This window comes from Pteropus medius, unplaced genomic scaffold (assembly GCF_902729225.1).
Source record: "Pteropus medius unplaced genomic scaffold, Ma_sr-lr_union100, whole genome shotgun sequence".
NCBI lineage: Eukaryota > Metazoa > Chordata > Mammalia > Chiroptera > Pteropodidae > Pteropus > Pteropus medius.
Genome location: NW_024356336.1, coordinates 1,437,679 through 1,455,961, shown reverse-complemented (window position 1 = coordinate 1,455,961; position 18,283 = coordinate 1,437,679). Strand labels below are relative to the sequence as shown.

Sequence of the window (18,283 nt, the reverse complement as noted above, 5' to 3'; positions counted from 1 at the left end):
AGGCAACCAAGGCCAGAGAAATCAAGTGACTTAGCCCAGGACACACAGCTGGTAACTATGAGATTACGATGGCAAGATTGAACAAATATAATTACAGGACACATAGTTAAATTTGAATTCCATACGAACAATGAGAAAAAAATTTGTATAAGTATGCCCCATGTGAAATTATAGACTTACACTAAAAATTTAACTAAACGTTCTTATTATTTTTACCTGGCAACCCTCACTGAGGTTCACACTCAGTTCTTTTAGCTATTTCTCAGGATTCCCTTTACTATGGGACAGATAAAATACTTTAGAATATGATTTGTGATTATTGCCAACCCATAGTGCTTGAGTGCAGGCCCCATGCTTTGCACCTGTTATTTCCCTTGAGGCCCTTTCCTCCTCACATAAACCTGTCATGTAGGTACTACTATTTTCCCATTTTATGGATGAGGACACTGAGGCTCAGTGAGTTGAAATAACCTGACCATGGTCACACAGCCAGAAATTAGCAGAACTCAGGTTTACACCCAGCTCCCTTTTGCTCTAGACTTGTCACTTAAAAAAACAGCTTTTTCAAACGTTAAGATTTCACGCATGTACAGAAAAGTGCTCGATACGTAAATGCAGGGTTCTATGGCTTATACCTATGTAGCTGCCAACAATATCAAGAAAGAAAAGATATCCAGTATGCCGGAAACCTGTGTCTTTCCTCCCAATTGCCACTCTCATCCTCCTCAGAGACACCACCATTCTGGCTTCTAACATTATCGTTGAGTTTTGCCTGCTTTCAAACACTCTGTAAGTGAAAACATACAGTGAGTACTCTTTGGTGTCTAATTTTTATCAGTCAGCACTATGCTCCTTGTATTCATCTCTGTGATTGTGTATGCTAGAGACTGGCCATTTTCTTTGCTGTATAGTACTCCATATGAATATATACAGTTGGCTCATACTATTGTTGGCAAACATTTCAGTTGTTTGGGGTTATTTCAAAATTTACTATTATAAGCCACAGAAATTGCTGCTGTGAACATTATTGTACATGTCTTTTGATGGTTATAAGTATTCATTTCTGTGGAATGTCTTCCTAGGAGTGGAAGTTTTGGCCATAGGGACGGTGCCTTTAGTGGATAATGCTACGCAGTTTTCTAAAGCATGTATGTGTTCCAGTTTACACTCCTGCCAGCAGCATATTCAATTTATAGTTACTACACATTCTCACCAGCACTTGGGATTGTCAGTCTTTGTAATTTTAGTGTAGTCACATCTCCTCGAAGTTTTAATGGGCATGTTTCATATTTCTGATTAGATTGAGTATCTTTTAATGAATTTATTGGCTGTTCGAACATCCTCTTTTGTAAAATGTTTGTCCCAGTTTCTTGACATTTTTTTGGATTGTCTGCCTTTTACTTATTGATTTATAGAAGTTCTTTGTAAATTCTAGATAGGCGCCCCTATTTAGTTATGCATGTTGAAAACATCTATTTTCTATGGTTTGATTTTTTACTCTCTTCTTAATGGTGTCTCTTTAATAAAGAGAAGTTTTTCCGATTGTGATATAATGAAATATATCAGTGTTTTTCTTTATGGAGTGCTTTTTGCCTTGTTTAAGAAATCGTGTTTTTTTTTTTATCCCAAGATTATGATTGAATTCTCTGGAAGCTTCTAGAATGTTCTGCTTTATACATTTAGATGTACGACCAAACTGGGATTGATTTGTGTGTATGATGTTAGGTAGAGAGATAGGAAAACTTAATATTATAAAGATGGCAAGTGTCCTCAAATTGACCTGTAGACTCAATGCCACCCTAATTGAAACCTAATAGGTCTTTTATTGTTGTCGAGTGTGGGACTTGATAAACTGATTCTAAAATTTATACGCAAATTCAAAAGGCCAAGAATAATCTTGCAGGGGGAGAAAAAGGAATGTATTTTGCTGATACCAAGACTATTATAAAGCTGTAGTAATTGAGACCATGTGATAAAGATGACAAAATATAGCACAAAGATAAGTAAACTGACCAATGAAACTGAATAAACATCCCTGACCTGGCCCCTCCACACACAGACATGTGCTTTGTGACAAAGGTGGCCTTACAGAGCAGTGAAGGAAAGACAGTTCTTTCAATAAATTGTCATGTGTCAATTGGACATCCATATAAGGAAAAGCAAATTTGTCTCCAGAGCTCCCACTTTTAATCACTACAAGATGCTATGATGCTCTGTTCTTTTATGTTTTCATGATGATGACAGTGATGATTATAACATCACCATTATATTCTTACAGCCTTTGCCACTCTCAGGGTGCTTTCCAATCATTTCCCCAACAACTCTATGAAGCAGGCAAGGAAGACATTATCTGTCCTCTCATGGATGATGAAGCAGAGCCTGGAAAGGGTGAGTGACCAACCCAAGGACACTCAAGCTTCACCTGTTTGATTCCAAGCCTTGGGCTCTTTCTGTTTCGTGGGGAGCCCAGTTCCCATTCCTATGAGCGATTAGGGAGATTCTTCTCTTTGTTCCAACAGCTCTTACATGTAGGTATAAAAAGACTACCAGAAACTACGTCAAGATGTAAATAACCATTATCTCTGGGAAGTGGGAATAGGGTTGGTATGTTTTTCTTCGTACTTTTCAGTGTTTTCTGAATTATCTACATTAGACAAAAATTAGTAGAGAAACAATATGCTTTAATAAAATAAATGCAGATAACCAATTCTTATCGCTAGTTTCAACAAAGAATAGTCTGCTCATGGCCACTGTAGAGCCCCTCCTCGAGTCCCAAGCTTAACAGATACTGGTTTTGAAGTCAGAAAATCCAGGGTTCAAATCTCAGCTCTGCTACTTTCTAGTTGTACCAACCGAGAGTGAGCCTCTTAACCTCTCCGGGCTTCAGTTCTCCCACCTGAGAAATGGAGATGGAACTAGCTGCTTCCTGGGTTATTTAGATGACTTAATGAGCTAATGTATTAAAGATTAGAAGACCAGGTGTCTGGCACTTAGGAGGCTGTCGGTCAATGGTGGCTCTTGTCACATGCCCCATCAGAAGATGTGCTCCTCTTCCGGGGATTCACTGTTGATCCTTTGAAGGTGAGCGTTATCAATCATTATCTATTGTTCTCACTTCACAGATGAGGTTCAGAAGGGGTGCTGAGACATGCCCAAGGTCACAGAACTGGAAGAATTTTCTGAAACAGGCTGGGAGAGGGGTAGGTAATCAGCCAGGGGCCACACAGCTTAAACCTACTGCCTGTTAAAACAACAAACTAAATACAAAACAAACAAACAAACAATCAAACTGCCCTTTATTTGGTATATACTATTTGGAAGGCACCCATTAAGCATCTTGAACGTCAGCAGGAGCAGTAGCAACAGCGGCAGTGAATACTGTATTTGTTGAGTGCTTATTCAATGCCAGGCAGCTTGGTACAGTTAATTCTCCAAATGATCTTAGGACGTGGGTCTCTCCAACCCATTCTCCAGTCGAGGAAACTGAGGCTGGAAGGCTGAGGCCCTTGCCCAAGCTCCGCAGCAGGCCTGGCACCGGATCTGCCCAGCTTCCGGGGAGGCTGAGGGAGGGCCAGGTGGCATGCAAGGAGTTAAGCGGTAGGCAGTGCTGTGCCTCCGTGCGAGGAGCGCGCCGGGCTGAGGCGCTGCTGGCGGCGGCGGCAGCAGCAGCGGCAGCGGCGCGCGGAGCTCGAGCTGGAGACGTAAAGTCCGGGGAAGAGAGGAACGAGGCAGCGAGGAGGCAGCGAGCGAGACGCGAGGCGGCCGAAGCCCGCGCCCAGCTGCAGCCCGCGCCCCGCGCGCGCGCCGGGCCCGGGCACCCCAGGGGCGGGTGTGTGCGCGGGGCCTCGCCGTGGCGCGGGGTCCCCGCAGTGCCGCCCGCCCGCCCGCCAGCCCGCCGGAGCGCCAGGCTCGTAAGAGCCCGGCTTTCACTTCCTCTCGCCTCCGCCCGCCTCTCCGGCTCGCCGGCTGGCGTCGCCACCTTCTCCTCGTCCCCGGCCACTGCTGTCGTCGCTGCTGCAATCCAGGACGCACACTTCCACTTTCTCGCTGGAGGCACGGAGGATCCCCCTTGCACAAGACCGGGAGAAATAGCCCCGGGGCCCGGCCGAAGGCGCCTTCGTGGCGAGTAAGGAGATCCAGACTCCGCTTTCCTTGATGCCACTGCAGCAGCTGGCGGCTGGGACGGCGCCCACCGAGCGGGCGCGCTGAGCGGGACGCGGGAGTCGCAGAGAGACCCCGGGCTTCTGCTGGGCTCCGCTGGCAGAGTTGGCAAGTGGCTGAGACCCCTCAGGTAAGGGCTGAGGGGCCTGCGTGGGTAAGAGGGTTCCGTAAGAGAACAGGGTGCGGAGCCGCTGCAAAACGATTCCTGCCCCCCATCCAAGCTTCCAGGTCCAGCGGCTTCTCCGCGGGCTGGAGGTTCAGCGCCCAGTCAGGTGAGTAAAGAACCCAGAGAGGTGACAGCCCAGCTCTGGGTAAATGACAAACTTTCCTCTGGCAGAGGGTGGGACATTCTGGCTCACCCAGGAGTCCTTCCCGCTGGGACCCCAAAGGCAGGCACTCGAGGGCTTCTCAGGCTGAGCTGGGCCAGGGAAAAGGCAATGGATCCCTTTAATTTGATTCATAAATCACCCGCTTCTTGGCCAGTTCAGAGTTCTGAGGTAGAAGGAGCTGGTCATATTTTCAAGTTGGCCTTACAAGGTGTTTGTTGGGCATGATACTCATAAATGAGGCTACTTGTTATCTGGAGCCAGCATCCAGGGCTGCCCAGGAGATGGGCTTTGTGTCCAGTGCTCTGCAGGTTTGCTTGTGTCGTTCTGGTTGGGGGTGTGTGTGTGTGCGTGTGTGTGTAGGGAGACAACTGGGGCCAGGAGGACTCACTGAGCCAGATCGCCTCCATCCAAGTCCTTCCAGCAGCCTCAAGTGTCATCACAGGAGAGGACTCATCTCTTTGGCAGAGATACTAGGAGAGGCAGGATTACCTCCTGTTCCTTGCAGCTCCTTAAATGAGCAAAAGATTTGGGAGAAGTTTCCTGCGCCGCTCAACGACACCATTCTGATTGTAGCTTAGGGAGGTACAAACTTTTTGCAGAAAAGGGGCTGGAATGGACAGTTGGATAGGGGCTCCTGGCATTCTCATCCCAGCTCTGAGGATGTGGGTGGTCCCCCTACACTCCAGGCCCCTAGAGGCTCTGCCCAGCCCAGCACACAGCTCATGAATTGGGCCAGATTTTTCATCCTAATGAAAAGCTTGATTCAGAGGCTACCTGGTCTCCAAGGATCATTTTGGAACCACTCATGTGGTTACAGCCCCCTAAGTGGCATTGTGGTTCCTCACTGGGGTTCCAGCCTAGGGCCAGGGTCATCTCGAGGGACGGGCTGGTCAGCAAGACAGGCAGTAGAGGTGCTTCTGGCCATGACCCAAAGGTGGGACATATTCCCCTGGCCCTGTAATTGCCTGCTTGGGCTGGGCAGCTACCTCTGGAGAATAGCATTGCTGTGTTGTTCTTGGACAGTACTTGAAGTATGAGGGGGGAGTTTGAGGACTTCCAGCCCTTGCTTCAGGTTCTGACCTGGGGCCAGGCTGGGAGCCACTTCTCTAGACTGCTGAGACCTCAGTATTCCTCCAGGGGGTCAGAGTCTGGTTCTTGATGCCCTGGGGAAACCCTATCTCTGGGTCAGGAGACCGAACTTCAAGCCTGCCTTCGATTTGCTGTGTGACTTTGGGCAAATCACTAGACCTCTCTGGGCCCTAGTCGCTGCTTCTGCAAGATGAAGAGATTTCATGTATCCTCAGAGGTCCCAGTTTGAACATTCTGTGTCCTTGAGCAATTATCATTTTAGGTTTTCAAAACCCTAAAAGGTGATGTAATTTAGTGTTTAAGAGTCCTAGGACTCAGACACATCGGAGTTTGACCAGTCACTTCACCCTCCAAACCTCCATCCCTCCACTGTAAAGTGGGTGAGTTCATAGTTCGGACTTTAGAAGGCTATTGGAAGGACTGACTGAGGTGGTGCACGGAAAGCGCTAAGTGTATCTAGTATAGACTGGAGCTCCACAGACACAGCAGCAAGACTGTCTGTTTTGGGGTCTTATGCATGAGTGTCTGGCTGACGTTTTCCCCAGGGAGGCTGGCCCTGTCCCACCTGAGCACCAGGTGATCCTCGGCTAGGGGGCAGAGCCCTTGTTCCCTCCAATCCCCTGGCACCTGCAGTCCCCGCCTCCTCGCTGCTGTCTCATAAAAGCACTACTGGACCAGCAGCTCCTAGTGGGGAGCCCAGGGCGGTCTGGGAGGACTGGAGGAATCCAGCTGCTGTGTCGCCATGACAACAGGAGGTGGAGGTAAGCTGTCTCCATGGCTTCAACTTTGTGGCTGTGCAGGGACCCAGGACAGAGAAGTTCAGTGTGTCTGTGTGTTAGGCCCTCAGTCTACTGAGGCTGTCTGAGCAGAGGTTGCTGACCCCTGCAGGAACAGCCACGTGGGGAAAAATGCTTGAGTGGGGTGGTGGTGGTGGGGGGTGTTGCTGAGGTTGTGGGAAAAGGCAGTGGCGTGATCAGTCTTATTTCTTTCTGAGTGGTTCTGATGCTTGGGACATCTGTGTCCCTCCCCAGACTAGGGTTCCCCAGGGTCCATGGTGAAATTGCCATGGGGAAGGCAGACCTCATCTCTGCTGACATAGAGTGACTTAATGGGCTTGTAGTAGGGACTGGGTCAGGAGCGGTTCTGCCATGTGCTAGTCTGTGGGCTTGACTGGAAAATGGACAGTTTGATTTCCTAGTGGAGCAGGACATGGGTGTGTGTGTAGACATGTGTGTAAATGTGTACGTTCTCATGCAGGTTTGGACATATGTGCTCACGTGACTGTGATTGACATAAAAACCTTAAGTGTGTGTGCACACATGTGAGAATAGTGTCAATATGAGTCTATATTGTGAAATCGCATGTCCATGGATTTATGAATGTGTGTGCCTGTGCATGCCCACAGAAGAACGCGTGCCTGTGTGTCAGTGCAAGTGTGGGGGCGCGTATGCACTTGTGAGTGTTGAGCAATTATGTGTGTGTGAGTTGGATGTATCTCTATGGCCAGACAGTAGCATGGCTGCACAGCTGCACACGTGTGCTCTGGGGGTCTGTGCAGTGTTACCTATGTTTGAGAAGTTGTGTAGTTCTGCTTGGTGCATGCTTTGGTAGCTGTCCGTGCCGTCTGCATGTGTTTCTGTGGGCATTTGTGCATGTACGAGTGTGTACAATGATGATGTGAGTGTGAACTCATAGTATGCACTTACAGGCACATCTGTCTACATGGTTTTCAATACTTTTTAGTGTGTCTCTATGTGCATATGTATGTATAGTATTGCATACACTCTCTCTGTGTATATGTGTGTCTGTCATGGTATAACCACTGTGAGTGACTCTATGAATATGTGTGACTTTCTGGGTGTATGTATCTGTGAGTGTCAGAGGGTACATTGGATTGCGTTGCTCTGATTGTGTGCTTCTGTGGGTGTGTATTGCAGTGTAAACTTTTTGTGCATCTGTGTACACATATTTCTGAGTGTGTGTGTCTGTGTGTAGGACTGCATGCTTGGTTGTATCTTTGCGTATGTGTGTTTACTCGTGTTAGTCTCTGGGTGTGTTGACTGCGGTGTACATTTGAGTGTGTCTCTGTGTGCTTATGAGTGTCTCTGAATGTATGTTTTGGGATGTTGCAGTGTAACGTGTACATGTTGCCTGTGTATGAGTGAGCTTCTGAGTGTGTGTACCTGGGGTGTTATGCTGCATTTTCTTGCATGTCTCTGGGTGTACATTGTACGTTTCTGAGCACATTTGCCCATCTGTGGGGCTGTGCCACTTTCACGCAAGTCTCATATGTATGTGTGTATTTCCTTGATGCGCATCTCTGCGAGTGTGCCTGAGTGTCCACGGGGTGTAAAGATGTGTGTGTGCAGTGTAAACACAGCTGAGAGCTTCCACAGAAAATATCTCTGAACCTTTAAAACTACGCTTCTGCCTGCTCTTCAGGTCTGAACTATGTTTGTGCTATGCACCTGAAGCATTGCTTCAGTGATTGGTGCCGGCTCTGAGCAGCGTGTCGGGATGTTGCGTGTTCGTTTTTCCTTGTGCCTTAGCTCCGAAGTCTGTGTATTCCCCTGCCTTTGGCTCCCTTGGCCCCCACAACAGCCCAGGTGTCTCTCACCAGAAGCCTGAACTTTAGGACAGTTGCCGAACAAACTCACAGATGTTAGGAGTGCAGGTAGAATTTTAGGTAGAAGTTCTGGAAATCAGCAGCCTAGGATGCATGGAACATCTCGACCGCAGTGTTTCTAATTAGAAGCAACTTGTTTTCCTTAAATAAACAAATCAAGTGAGAAAAGAAATTGCCAGAGATTAACGACTCCCCAGAGCAGGTCCAGATGTCGCAAAGATGGGGATGGGGTCCCCAGGGACTACACATGTGAGTGCTAAGGATCTCTTCCAGATTTTGTCCAAGAGCTGATGAGGCAGGGCCTGAAGAGGAAGCTGATGAGGGCAGGACAGTGCGAGGCCCTAGTGTAAGATTTGGTTTGCACAGGCGTTACTGGCCCCCATTCCTCCTTCTTCCCTGTGTTCCAGCCACATGACTTCACCCTTCTCCCCTCTCAAGGGGCTGCCAGGATTTCTGCTCCTGCTCCCTCACTTTGGGTTTGGCCATGTGACCAGCTTTGGCCATGAGGGTGAGGTGGAAGGGACAGTGTGTCCGTTTCAAGCTTAGGCCTCAGGGGGCCTTGCATGTTTCTGCAGTGGCTGGGAGAAGAACTCCCTCAAGGTAGCTACTGCTCCCTCAGCCTGGCCCCAGAATGAACACATGTCCAGCCACCCTGAGCCCAAACCTCAGTGAGCCTGGTTCAGCCATGCTCCAGCTGGCCACGAACAGGTTAGCTAAATAAATGCCTCTTATTGTGTGTCACAGGGGTTTGGTGGTTGTTTGTATGCCCCATTATTGTAGTTACAGCTAACCAAAGTCGTTACCAGCAGTCCGGGTATCCTTCTCCTGTTTGACCCCTGATAGTCGTTCAGAACTGCATAATGAACACCCATACTTCTCACCATGGGTATCTCATTACTACCTTGCCTTCTGCTCATCCCAACATTAGCAGTAATAATAATAAATAATAATAATGATAATAGGCAATAATAGATAGTGTTTATGGAGTGTTTACCGGATACTACACCCCATGCCAAAAAGAGAGAGAGAATCTATTACAACCCTTTGAGGTAGTTTCTATCATGATCTTTTGTTATAATCTGTGAGACTCTGAGAGCTGGTTTGGCTTGCACCTGTCACACAGCCCAAAAGAGGCATAGCTGGGCTTTGCACACAGATCACCTAATGTCAGAGACCATATTGCCTCCCCAATGCTAGCAGGCATGTTTGACATACTGACATCCTAGCATGCATTTGACATTTCTCCCTTAACTCACCTGAATGTCAGGTAGTCAGGAATGAATCTTGTCACAAAAATGGAAAGTGTCTTTTAGATGGGGGAGGGGGCATTTGCTTATTCATTCATTCCTTCTTTCACGTATTCATTTGTTGAGCATCAGTTATTTGCTGTTACCCAGTATTTGCTCAGAATATTTTGTGTCTTACTCTGTGCTGGGCACTAAAGATACAGATATAAGAGACCCCAGTTCTGTCCTCAAGGAGTTTACACTCTGGAGGGGAAGCAGGGGAACCTGGGTTCTGGAGAGAGATCAGACTGGGACCCAGCCCAGGCTTGACCCCTCCCTGGGAGCATGTCTGGCCACCACCTCCCAACCAGGTTGCTGTGAGAATCAAAGGAGGTCATGTTGACAGAGCCCTTCACACAGTGCCTGGGACATCAGAAAACACAATAAACAGCTGTCCTTCTTCCTCCTCTCTTTCTCCTCCTCCTTACAAAGGAGACCTCTAAGTTAAAAAGCCTAGCTGATGTCCTTGGACTTAGCCAAGAGACAAAAGGCAAGAATTCTACATACTTGGGTGAGTCACTGTGATCAAGTGACAGATGGGGCTGACATTCATCCATAGGTGAGACATCAGAGGATCAGGAAAGGGGCAGCACCTCCAAAGACTCTGAGCTGAGAGAATTTTTAGGTGGGGAAGTGGAGACTCAGAAAAGGGAAGAGATGTCCCAAAGGCCACCCGGCTAGTGGGAGGCAGGTGACTATGTTCTTAATACCTGCAAATCCGGGAGGACAGCTGTGTGCCTCTCCCAGCCCCAACTCCAAGAAATGCATCCTGGAGTCCCCAGCTGCAGGAGGGCCTGACCCAGCTCACTTCTCTCATCTTGACGTTCAAGTTTCTAGCTCAGCTCCCAAAGATTGTATTTACTGTTTCCTTTAAATTCTCTCTGTTGTCCTAAGAGTGCAGGGTGAAGAAGAGAACTCCTGGATGGAAGTGAAGAGATCTGGGTCCCCACTCTGCCACCCTCTGACTGACTCAGGGGTCTTAAGCAAGTCTCTTCCCTTTCTGGGTCCTCAGTTTTCCCACCTGTGGAATGGGAGAAGAATTATATATAATCATTAAGGACTTTTCCGGTCTGGCCTTTTATGGTCCCATTTTCTCTTCTAATTTGAGTAGCCACCAAAGACTTAATATGTGTTGGCCTCTGCTCTGAGGTGGTCCTGAAGGACCCCAATTTGCTGACCCTCCTGATGACAGTGATGTTAATGGAAAGCATCATCATCTTCATGGTCTCTGTTTGATAGGAGTTCACAGTGCTGGGCATTGTAAGAGAGCTTCACTTCCATTCTCAGAGTTCTCATGAGTTAGGGAACCTCTGTCTCCACTTTATAGGCGAGGATGCTGAGGCTCGGAGACACCATTCACTTGTTCAGGGTGACATAGCCAGTATGTGGTAGAGCTGAGATTTGAGTCCAGTCTATCCGACCCCAAAGCCTGAGTCTTAGCCACTCCTCTCTCCTGCTTCTCCTCTCTGCTACATCACCACTATCTTTCCCAGATAGAGGAATGAACTATTTCAGGAACACCTCAGAGGAAGGTTTCCATTCTTCTCCCTCTCATTCATCAACGTGGAAGTGACATGAGCCAAGCCAGGGTCCACCCTCACAGGCCTAGTGATGGCAAACATGGGTCTGATGGTGAGGCTGCCGTCTGGGTGGGTATGGGGGAAGAGGAATGACTGGGAGACTTCTTCTATGACAGTGAACAGCAGGTGACACGGGTGAGTCTGGGTCACCAGGGCTGTGTGCACCAGGCTCTGGCTTTTCAGATTTACAAAAAGTCTCTGCACCTCCGGAAAGCTAGGATCACGTGGCATTTGCCATGATGAACCGCGTAGAAGTTTCCGAAGTTGGCAGATCACTCATGTTTCTCCTTCTCTTGGGTTGTCTCCAAGGTGAGCCCCACTTTGCTGCGATGACCCTGATTTCTTCCCCACAGAATGTCCATTTTACAAGTCTGTGGCCTGAGCTCTTTGCCATTTGAATGCCTACCTTGTGGACAAGGAGAAAATGCAGAGTCTGGGACAACCAGACTTGCTTTCGTTTTAACAAAGCTCTTAGGTGTATCGCCATAACTTCAGGCCACTTGTCCTGGAAACTACATATAAAGCAGGAAAAGAATGTTGTCCCATTGAATTGCCACAGTGTTCGTATCAGAAAAGAGCCAACATTTCTTCACTCAGAGCCTGTTGACTCTTACTTTGCACACCATTCTGATAATCTCAGTGGCCTGATGTCCCAGCCTTATAGCCTGTGGAAGTATGTGGCATGGTAGAGAAAGCACAGTGACAGCAGCCAGCAGCAACAGTTGACAGCTTGAGAACCAGGGTACAGATGAAGAAATTATAAAAATAAGCATGAAAACGAAAAAATCACAGTGGTGGGGCAGTTAATACAGGGGTCAAATGACCCCCTCATCACACTAGCTTGTGCTCATCTCAGTGGTATAGAGCAGTGTAACTGATTAAAGAACCATGTGTAGTCATTCATTTTTATCCACGGGGATACGTTCCTAGAACCCCAGTGGATGCCTAAAACTGAGGATAGAATCGAACCCTAAATGCTATGTTTTTTCCTGGACATACATACCTATGATAAAGCTTAATTCAGAAATGAGGCAATTTCAAGGATAGAAGATTTGTTCTGACCAGAGATCTTAGTAACCTCAGCATACAATTTTTTTTCTTATCAAGAACTTACACCTTTTCATTTAAAGAAAGCACTTTATGACTCCTGCATTGCCAGCATCACTACTCTTGTGCCTTGGGGCCATTATTAAGTAAGATGAGAGTGACTTGAACACAGGCCCTGCAATACCATGACAGTCGAGCTGATAACCCAGACGGCTACTACGTGACGAATGGGCGGGAAGCGTGCGCAACGAGGATTCAAGTCCCAGGAGGGACGGATCAGGATGGTGAGGGATTTCATCTCGTTACTCAGAACGGTGCCTACTTAAAACTTGTGAATCGTTTATTTCTGGAATTTTCCATTGAACATTTTTGGACTGCAGTTGACCGTGGGTAACTGAAATCATGGAAAGTGAAACCGTGGATCAGGAGGGGCTATTGCAATGCGATGTGCTGTGTTACAGAGCAGCAGAAATGCCGCTGCTTCTGCATAGCCCTCAGAAACAGTTCACCTCCATTCAGTAGGAAGAGAGAAGGGCAACGAATAATTAATCGTATAAAATATTTTGATCTCACGGTGAACTACGTGCTTCTGTGTATGAAGCCTCAGGTGTCTGGAAAATTCACTCATGTGGAACTCTTTCTTTTTCATTGTGTTGAGTAAGGGACGTCTTTCTGCACCTAGATGAGTATCTGGCATGTGGCAAGCACTCAGGAAGTAAACATTCTTTGTCATCAGACAAAGGGTTCAGATGCTAGCGACTTCACTATAGCCAGTGCTTCAACCTCGGGCCTCCGTGTTCTCATCTGTAAAATGAGGACATCTGCAAATGAACTAAAGGTGTTGCTGAAAATCAAAGCACCTTCTGTCTGTACTTGGCCTCTGGCTCATGACATCTCATGACATTTGCTCCCCTAATTCACATGGGAGCGAGTCACCTGCAGAAACCAGGCCGAAGAGGACTCTGAGCCTGCCACATAATTGCAACTTGTAGTAACTGCCAAGAAGGAAAATATCTGACTCTGGGCATGCAAAAATTAGGACGTTTAAAAGGAAGGCTTCCCCAAGAAAGGGGAAAACGAGCTGGAATCTGAAGAGTGAGTAGGATTAACCAGGCGAAGAGGGCTGGGGAGATGGAGGGAACAGCACGTACAAAGGTCTTGACGTGAAGAGAGTGACACGAACCATGGACACTAGAGCTCTGGGGTGGGAAGGAGCTGGTGCACGATTAAAGTCGACAATTCTCAGGGCCTTGTGGGCCCCATGAGTGCTCTGCTCTTTTTCCTTCCAGCAGTGGGAAGCCTTGTAAAGATTTTAAGTACAGGGAGTGAGATAATTCAATTAAACTCTGGCCGGAGCAACAAGAAGAAATCTCACCCTGACATGAGGTGGGAGCCCATTGAAATCCCAACCAAGAGGGAGCCGAGAGGGCATCAGTGACTTCAGGATTTCAGCCTCATTATGCAAAACATAAAGCCTTCCAAGGGAGAGGTGAGCTTTGGAAAAAGTCAACAAATTTAGTTTTTTAATCTGCTTTAAGTTGCTGGAATGTTCCTGTCTTCCTTCCATTGTCGCCGGATGACCTAAGGGCTCTTTTAACTTTTATTAGAGAATTTTTTTAATTAAAGTAGTTTTTATGAAAAACAAATGCCAGCCGTGTTTGATAAGAAAAAATTAAAATATGGCACTGGGGAAATGCCACAGAAAGCTTTGATTTTTACTCCTTATGGCATCTGAACTGATTTAAATAATAATTATATATCTCATCTTAATGCAGTCTCTCCTCCCTTCCTGGCCTCCCCAACACACCACAGTGGACCAGAGCCTCTGAACATATAATATTTCTAAAATCCCCAACTCTCAGCTCCTAAAGAAAAAGGGACAGCCCTGTAGGAGACCAAGATTTCTGACCTAACTGATTCAGGTTTAGGGCAAATCTTGCTCAAATCCAAGTGCTACCAATTCACAGCTGCATGGCCTTGGGTAATTTACTTTAATCCCCTTAGCCTTCAGTTACTCATGTAAAATGGAAATAGTGGTAGCATTTATATTCATCGGGATTCTTTGGATTGTAAGAGACAGAAAATCTGACTTAAATATCAGTACACTCTTTTTCTCAGGCATAAAAGGTAAACATATTGGTTTATGTAACTGGCAACCAGCTTCAGGCTTGGCTAGATCCAGGAGTTTAACAGAGTCACAGCTTTCTCTTCTTCCTCCCTCCAAGTTTTTTTTTTATTCTCCTTTACTCTTTATCTCTTTGCCTGTTTTCATTTTTTGTTTTTTTAGAATTTATTTTTCAATTACAGTTGACATGTAATATTATATTAGTTTCAGGTCTACAACATAGTGATTAGACATTTATAGACCTTACAAAGTGATCACCCCCATGACTCCCCTTTTCTTTGTGCTGGTTTCCTTCTCGGGCTGGCTCTGGCTCTCTTCTGGGCACAAATGCCCATCAGCAGTTCTATGCTTACATTGTGCCAGCTGCAAGCTCAATTCCAAGAAATCCTGGAATTGAGATGTGGGGCCCTCTGGAACTAATCCCCATAGCCAGGGACCAATGTTATAAGGCCAGGTCTTGCCAGCGTGGGAGACACGGAGCCTGTTCTTTCAGAACCATAGAGAAATCATGTTGCAGATGACTTCAGAAGACACATCGGCCCATTGTTCTAGAATCCCGGGTCATGCGTTGGATGCTGTTACCATCCCCTTGGATGGCCACAGGCAGACCTTTTTACTTCGCCATTTGTAATAGGCTCCGAGGATGGGATTCAGTGAGAATGGTTGCTTCAAAGCAGTTCATTTTGCTGCCTAGGATTATTAATGTTCTCTCTGATTTCTTGCTTCACACTATTGATTTCCTGGGATAAAACCTCCCCTGCAGAGCCTGAGAAGGTAATTCAGCTGCCATCCCTCAAATAAAGGAGAGTTCCGTCCTGGCTCTCCCACTCTCTGCTGTGTGACTGAGGCAAGTCACTTCACCTCTCTGAGCCTCAGTTTGCTCATCCGCAACATGCAGATCCTCATAGCTCCTGCCTCCAAAAGGGATGTCGGACACATAGTAGGTACTCAACAAAGTAGCTCTTCCTATAATACTCCAGCCCCAGCAGCCTGGGGAGAGGGAGATAGATGATCATGTTCCTCATACTGAGCACTGAGAGTACTCTCTGTGCCAGGCTCTTTCTGAGCACAGCCCCCTTTGCTGCTCATGGCAGCCCTGAGGCTGGTGGCTCTACTATCACTGTCCTCTTTTTCACATATGATGAAACAGACTCACATAGCTAGGTCACAGCACAGCAGAGATTTCAACTCCAGTGTACAGGAATCCAGAGGCCCTGCCTCTTGTGAAGGGCTCTACCTCCTAAGGAAATCAGTTGCATTCACATAAACCCATGGGTGCCAGGGACCCCTTAGCAGTGGAGTCTAGACCCAGCTCTGCTACTAACGTACTGTGTCACCTAGGGAGGCTTTCTTGACTTCTCTGGGCCTTTTTTCTCTGGTTCCTTAAACTCATCTCATTCCCTTCCACCTCAGGGCCTTCGTACATGCTGTGCCATCTACCTGGCACACTTCCCTCTCCATCTTCACCTGCTTAATTGTAACTTCTCCTTCTGGTCTTAGGTGAAGCATTACTGAGATTTCTCTGTGGCGTTCCTTGCCCAGGTCAGCTCTCCTCTGCCATGAGCTTTCCAAGCTCCATATCATTCCTTCAGGGCTTGCGATTACAGCGCTGTGTGATGATGTAACCAACTTGTGTCTCCTCTATCAGTCTGTGTCTTCGAGAGGGGTCAGGGAAACATTTAGCTCCCTTTTTAAGCTCATACTCTAAGGCTACCACATACATACAGCACGAAGTTGTGGTTATTAACTAAAATTTAAAAGGAGGTCTGAGGAGCCTCATACACTGTGAATTAATACAACTGCTTTGGAAAACTACTTGGCAGCATTTAATAAAGCAGCACAATATATCCTCTCATCTGAAATATAGACTCAACAGAAATGAAGATATATGTTCTTTTTTATATTTTTATAATAGTCATAATAGTGAAAAACCGAAGTGAGCAGCTGAGTGCCAGATGTCCATTTTGGTAGAATAGACAAGTGAAATGAGGTTCTGTCGTGCCATGGAATAGTACACGGTAGCGAAAACGAACAAACTACAGCTACGTGCCACAAAAGGATGGATTATGCAAAAATAATGGCCAAGCAAAAAAAGCTAGATGCAAAAGAGCATATGCTATATAATGTTAATTACAAAAAAAAAAGCTCAGCATAGAAGCTAAACTAGAGTGTTTAGGGATGCAGTGTTAGGTGGAAATGTAAAGAAAAACAAGGAAGAAACAACCATAATAGTTAGGGTGTTAGTTGCCTCGGTTGGGGAAGGAGCCAGAAAGGGCTTTGGGGAGCTCCACGTTCCCTTTCTTGCCCTGGAAGATGGTTACATGAACATGTGTTCATTAAGCAGTAATTCATCAAATTGTATACTTTTGTTTTGCATTTTCTTTTGTATATGGGGCATGGGTCTCATGAAATGATCCTTTGTGTCCCCCCAGATACTTACATCTGGGGGACTCCATTTGGACCATACCGCTTCGGCTTTATGCAGAGAATATCCTCAGCCATCCTGTCTTAAGCCAAATTATTCTCTACTTCTAGTGCCACAAATCTCTTCCGGGATGGGCTGTGCCCCTCTCTGTCCCTTAAGCCCTCAGGGATCCAAATTTACATGTGCAAACACAACCCAAGCCACTTTTGTCTTGGTACAGAAGGTGGGCCTGGAGCCTACTCTTGAAACTGGAGAGCAAAAACATCATGATTTTGATAACATCCTTGGAGCACAAGTCAGGATGGACTAGGGTTGGGGTGTTCCAGGGGCTTCCAGAAATCTGGATAATGGTTTTGGATTATTAATTCCTTCATGATGAACTTCATTCATCCATCCATTTAAAAAATATTTGTAAATCTCCTACTCATCATTCATTCAACAAATATGAATTGAGCTTACCTTGGACTAGACACCGATAAGCATCAGGGATACAGTTAGAGTGGCTAATTTGGTTTTGTTTTTTCCAGGATTTTCCCAATTTTAGCACTGAAAGTCTCAGCGTCCTGGGAACCCCTCAGTCACAGGAAACTAGGACGATGTGGTAAAATAAGAATCTTCTGATGCCCACCCTCACAGAGGTCACTAGGTGGAGGAGGCAGGAAATGACAAACCGGCAGATCAGCACTTTGATGGAGGAAGGGCAGGGTGTTGTGAAAGCTCAAAGGAGGCCCCTCACCCAGAGGAGAGTGTCCAGGAAGGCTTCCTGGAGGAGGTGGCATTCAAACCAAGCCTTTCTAGTGGAGGAAGATCAGGCAGGAGGGCAGGGTGGGTGGAGGAGGAAGACAGTGTTCCTGACAGATGGGAGAGGTGAGAGCCTGGTGTGTTTGAGAAGGTGGATCAGATGCATTGTGGTTGAGGAGAGGACCTGGAGGAGTCAGGTCACAGTAGACCTTTTGGGTCAGAGTGGGCACCACGAGGCACTTGGTAGCCCTGGGGGCGTTCTAGAAGGGAAATGGAGACCTCAAATTTCTATTTAAAGATTGCCCTGGCTGCTGCATAGAGAATGGAGGAGCAATTGGCATCAGAGGGAAAGTTAAGAATGGCTATGAAGACATACTGGCGGGGCTTTTTATTAGTACCTCCAGATGCTCAGGCCAAAAGCTTTGCAGTCACCTTTGACTCCCTTCTCCCTCTCCGACCCCACATAAGATCTTCAGTAAATCCAACCCCTTCTCTCCACCTCCATCCCCGTTCCTGGCATTCCCCACACCCCACCTCATGGTCCTCTTCTCTGCTCTGTCTACATAGCTCTTAACACTTTCTATTCTACCATGCAATTGACTTATTTATTTATTTTTTTTTTAGGCGAGGCAACCCTTGGTTGACCTCACAGATTGCAAGGACCTTGTCAACTTACAATCCCTTATTTTTTATGCCTACAGCACCTGGTCTTCCTAGGTGGTCTCCCATCCAAGTACTAACCAGGCCCAACCCTGCTTAGCTTCCAAGATCAGAAGGGATTGGGCTTGTTCAGGGTAGCATGGCCATAGATGACTACTTTATTTTCGTTTATGCTCTGCTTCTTCCCTCTAGAACAGGGTTTCTCAACCTTGGC

The 18,283-nt window shown here is 46.8% G+C and overlaps 1 protein-coding gene and 1 non-coding gene across 6 annotated transcripts in view; one reads left to right on the top strand and one right to left on the bottom strand.

The window, feature by feature from the left end:
• Positions 1-3,813: 3,813 nt before the first annotated feature.
• WSCD2 (WSC domain containing 2) overlaps positions 3,814-18,283 on the top strand; it is a 99,424-nt gene continuing 84,954 nt past the window's right edge. For 4 of the 5 annotated variants that reach the window (XM_039861777.1, XM_039861778.1, XM_039861775.1 and 1 more), the window contains exon 1: positions 3,814-4,291. The gene's annotated coding sequence lies outside the window, so the exon portion shown is untranslated. Of the gene's footprint in view, positions 4,292-4,385; positions 6,341-18,283 lie in introns of those variants that run through there. The other variant, XM_039861776.1, reaches the window with a different exon arrangement.
• LOC120602024 (5S ribosomal RNA) lies at positions 18,102-18,220 on the bottom strand. The gene has a single exon (XR_005652622.1). It is a non-coding gene; the product is annotated as a 5S ribosomal RNA (ribosomal RNA).